This window comes from Eupeodes corollae, chromosome 1 (genome assembly GCF_945859685.1).
Source record: "Eupeodes corollae chromosome 1, idEupCoro1.1, whole genome shotgun sequence".
Lineage (NCBI taxonomy): Eukaryota > Metazoa > Arthropoda > Insecta > Diptera > Syrphidae > Eupeodes > Eupeodes corollae.
In genome coordinates this window covers 159,419,855-159,425,452 of record NC_079147.1, presented here as the reverse complement: position 1 = coordinate 159,425,452, position 5,598 = coordinate 159,419,855, and positions in this window count along the sequence as shown.

The window sequence follows — 5,598 nt, the reverse complement described above, 5'->3', positions numbered from 1 at the left end:
AGAATGGACTTCATTTACATAAGTTAAATTTTCACATAGATAATTTGGCAAGAGCTTAAACTTCATTTTATAAACAAATAACAAAACATTAAATATAATTCTTTGATTAATACTGAGCCAATATAATTGTGTTAACATGTCTTCTATGTGCGTCAGTCTATTGCACAACAAAATTACTCTCATTCCTTTATTTTGAAGTTTTTGCAAGCGATTCATCATTGTGTTATTGCACATAAATAAGATGCTAGAACAATACTCAAAGTGAGGTTTAATAATAGTATTATAAACATTTATAGCAGTTGATTTTGAAATTCTTTTTCTGATTCTACCAAAAAAGTGAATTTTTTTGGCAATTTTCTTACAAATATAATCAACATGAGAGTTAAAACTTAAACCATTATCAATCAAGACTCCTAAGTATTTAATCTCACTTACTATTTCAATTTTTTGATTATTTATGCAAATATCACTGTTTGATTTACCATTTAAAACCATTGCTTTAGTTTTATTGATATTAAGTTTCAATTTGTTCATATTGAACCATCGTTGCAAATTTTTTAAATCATTATTTATCTTTATAATGCATTCCTCAGCAGTGTCTCCTGAAGCAAAAAGAAGGGCATCATCGGCAAACAATACCAGCTTGGACAATTCAATAACTTTTTCCATATCATTTATGTAAACTAAGAACAAAAGGACTCCAAGCAGAGATCCTTGAGGTACTCCACAATTTATATCTATAGAGTCTGAAAAACAGCTATTTATCTTAGTTTTTTGCCGTCTTTGGTATAAATATGATCGAAACCAATTTTGTTCGTTTGCCCTAATGCCATATTTCTCTAGCTTCATTAAAAGAATATCTCTATCTACTGTTTCAAAGGCTCTTTTTAGATCCAAAAAAACTGCAACAATTATCTTTTTGTCATGTATTTCAATTTTCCATTTAGTTATTATTAAATTGAGAAGAGATTCACAATTATGGTTTTTCCGGAATCCTGATTGATAATGTGATATAAGATTGAATGATTCTAAGTATTTTTGCAATTGTATGTAAACTACTTTTTCAATAATCTTACTCTCTAGTGGCAACATATTAACAGGTCTAAACTCTTCTGCGTTTTTGGTGTTTTTAACTTTAGGAATTGGTACAATAGTTGATTCTTTCCAACAATCTGGAAAAATTCCTTCAAGAATTGAATTATTTATTACCTTTGTCAATAAATTTCCACAGATTTCAAAAGTATCTAAATATATTCTAATATTAGCATAGTTTGTATCTTTTTTGTTGTTCATCAATTTCATAATTTCTTTTAATTCTAGTGTGTTTATTTGTTTGAATTCAAATTTAATATAATAATAATCATCTATTTGATTTACATACTCAATATCTTGTATCTGGTTTCTAATTTGAGTTATACTTTTTACAAAAAAATTATTCAATACATTAGCAATATCAATATTATTTCTATACTCTGTATTATTATGATAAATTTCTTTTATTTCTTTAGGTGTTTCCCTAAGTATTAACTGTTTAATATTTCTCCACATAGTTTGTTGATCTCTCGAACTATCAATTTTTCTCCTAACGAAGTTGTTTTTTGCGGTCTCCAAGGCAGTTTTAAAACGGTTTCTTTTCCTCTTATACGAATTCCAATCATTTTCATCAGCAGACAATTTCGCGATATGATATCCTATTTTATCGTTTTTTAATGTTCTTAAGTTTTCAGAAAACCATTCGTTCTGATTTTGCTCAATAGTTATAGTTTTCATAAATATTTGCAATACACTTATGAAATTTTCACTAAATTTGACAGCAAGTGAATTTACTTCAACATTATCTTGTTCAAAATAAAAGTTTTTAGTTTGCAATTCATTCAAAAATTGTTCACTGTCATATTTCAAAAATGTTATTGATTTAGGTTCTAAAGTGATATCGGAAAGAACTTTGATTTTTACTAAAATGCTTTCATGATCACTGATTTTCAATTCACTCACCGTATTTGCTTTTATGTTTGTCTTGTCGTTTACAATTACATAATCGATTAACGATCTTGAATTCTTTGTGATTCTGGTGGGTTCAAAAACCATCTGATGAAGCGCGTTGTCTTTAAATACACTACTTATTTGTTTTTTGAATGAATTATTTTTAAACCAGTCTATGTTAACATCTCCCATTATTATTAAATTTGAATTATGAGCAAAGTTGGAACTATCAACCCAATTTTCGAAATAATTTAAGAAAATCGTTTCACTATAGCTAGGAGATCGGTATAGACCAGCAAGTACAAACATTAAATTTTTGTGTGACACTTTTATCAATAACCACCATATTTGCTTTCCAATAACAATATTTTGCAACACTTCATAGTTCCAACCATCTTTAATGTAAAAAACAACACCACCTGTATATGTAGATATGGATTCGCATCTCACTACACTATAATTTTTAACTTCAATTTCTTTATTTTCATTTGCACTTGTTATATGGGTTTCGGTCAGACATATGAATTCAAAATTATTCTCATTTATAATGGTTTCAAGCTCACTGAAGTTATTTATCAATCCCTGAATATTTAGACACAAACATTTAATTTCTGATAATTGCTAGTAGTTAATTTTACTTCTCTCAGATTGTAATTGCCTTCTATACGCCGGGCAATCTATACTTCTTGTATCGTGATCAACATTTATGTTGTCAAAATTTGTTTTTGTTTTAACTCTACGTCTTTTGACGATTATCGTTTCGAAAATTACGGAATGACTCCCCAGGCTGACGAACGGGGGAACGGCAATTTTTTTATTATATGTAAAAAACCCGAGCATTGAAATTCTTAAACTGAAGCCAATCTCCCTATTATTCAGTGGCAGGTAGAGAAGAAAAAGGCAAATATAAACAAACACAAAACACCCATCTCGTGCTTCATATCGTGAATGAAATATTCTACACGGAAAAAGATTGGGTGGATTGTATAATCATAGGAGAAACGCAATGCCTTTCAGTAAGGATTTCATTGCATGCTAAAATTTAGTTTGATATATTTCCTTTAGTTTGTCCGTTTTATATGTATATGTATATATTTATAAAGGGTGAATTTTAATAAGCTATAGGAAAGTTAAAAAAAAAACACACATACAATTCAGAAAAATACATGAAATTCTTATTTGAATTGATAGTACGGTCCATATAATTTAATTTTTGAAGATTATTTCATGAAAATGTTGCCCTTGACTGCGCCTCAAGATGTCCATCAGCTTAGTATGATTTTAAATATTCCAAGTCAATAATTTTCAAGAGTTGTTCTTTTGTAGGACGATTCATGGTTCAATTATAGACCAAACTGAAGATGTTTGACAGTAAAACAGAACACGAAACGTGCTTCAGCTATTTAAACTAGTGTTGCCAAGAAGATAATAGCTAAAAAATCAACCTTTACTTCAAAAATGGACTCTTTTGATTTCAAAAGGATTTTTTTCTTGATTAGCTTTTCGTTAATAATTACTTGCAACTAAACCTAACACTATCTACGAATTCCTTAGTAAGTTCTCATATACTAGAGTCAAATGGGCTATATATAATGTATATAATTCTTCTGCGAGTGTGTATGTCACTGAACTTCTCTTAAACGACTGGACCGATTTTGATGAAATTTTTTGTGTGTGTTCAAGGGGTTCTGGGAATGGTTTAGATTCAGAAATTTGTCTTAACATTGTAGTCGACAAGATGCTGCTGGTCAATTCGCAAGGACGTTGATGTACACTGATGTTCCTAAATTTTTTACATGGAATAAACAATCAAAGAATTGGGAACCACGGGAACGAGACATTCCAGTACCAGGATTCGCTGATATATTTATGACAAAAACTTTAGGTCGATTATATACAGTTCATCCTAAGCAACGCAAATGTTTTTTTTTTGCGTTTATTACTGGTTAACGTCCCTGGACCGAAGTCCTTCCAATATTTGCGAAAAGTCAATGGTACTTCATACGACTCTTTCTTCGATGAGTGTCGTGAGTTACATTTTTTGGAGGATGATAACCATTGGGATCTCACACTTGCAGATGCAGCCTGAGCTCATCTCCACAACAAATTCGTCAATTATTTTCAATAATATTGACAACGTGTTTTCCGTCTGAAAGACTCAATGAACGAGGATATTTTGCATCGGACTAGAATTACTAATCAAAATCTTAATATTGAATTCTCCGCCGAAATATACAACGAGTCATTAATAATGATTGAGGAAATTTGTATTCTTATTTCAAACATGCCGCTCATCCATTTTGGAATGCCAGCGCCGAATTGCCCAGCAGTAGACATCATCAACAGCGATGTTCAACGTGAACACCAGTTCGATAAGACTTCTTTGGCTACTTTTGTTGCGGAAAATGAACAATTGCTTACTGCTGAACAACGAAATGTATTTAATCAAATTAACGTTTCAATTGCAGCACAACAAGGTGGATTCTTTTTTTAGACGCTCCAGGTGGCACTGGTAAAACATTTCTTATCGCACTGATACTTGCGCGGATTCGATCTCAAAATCATATTGCATTGGCCATTGCTTCATCAGGCATTGCAGCAACGTTACTTGATGTTGGACGGACTGCGCATTCAACACATAAATTACCTTTGAACGTTCATACAAATCCCGAAGCAATGTGTAACATAAAGAAGGATTCAGGCATGGCTGAAGTTTTGAGAAAATGTAAAATTATTATCTGGGATGAATGTACAATGGCCCACAAGCATTCGCTTGAAGCTCTCGACAGGTCCCTGAAAGATATCAAAAATAATGCTCGGCTTTTCGGTGGTGCTCTACTGCTGCTGTCTGGTGATTTCAGACAAACATTACCAGTCATTCCACGCGCGACATATGCAGACGAAATAAACGCATGTTTGAAAGAATCTTATCTATGGCCAAGTGTCACTAAATTACGCCTTACTATTAATATGCGCGTTCGACTTCAAAATGATCCATTAGCGTCAGGATTCTCTGAACAATTGTTAGACATTGGCAACGGTAAAATTCAACTGTATGAAGATACACAATTTATTCGACTTCCAGAGAATTTTTTCAACATGGTAGCTACCAAAGATGAGTTAATAACAAGTATCTTTCCAGATTTAAGACATAATTATACTAATCATGAATGGCTGCGAGAGCGAGCTATTTTTAACCGCAAACAATTTAGATGTTAATGCCATCAATTTTAAAATACAATAGTCATTGCCTGGTGATGAAAGTACATTTAAATCGATTGACACTGTTGTTGATCCTGACGAAGTTGTCAACTATCCTGTAGAGTTTTTAAATTCACTATAGATTTCCCTGGAATGCCACCACATAATTTTCGACTGAAAATTTGCTCACCTATAATTTTGCTTCGAAATTTAAATGCCCCAAAATTGTGTAATGGCACGCGATTAGTTGTACAAAAAATCATGGGCAACATTCTTGAAGCCACTATTTTGGGTGGAAAATTTCAAGGTGAAGTTGTACTTTTATCACGGATCCCAATGATTCCTTCAGATTCGCCTATACCATTCAAACGTTTACAATTTCCAATCCGATTGGCATATGCTATGACTATAAAT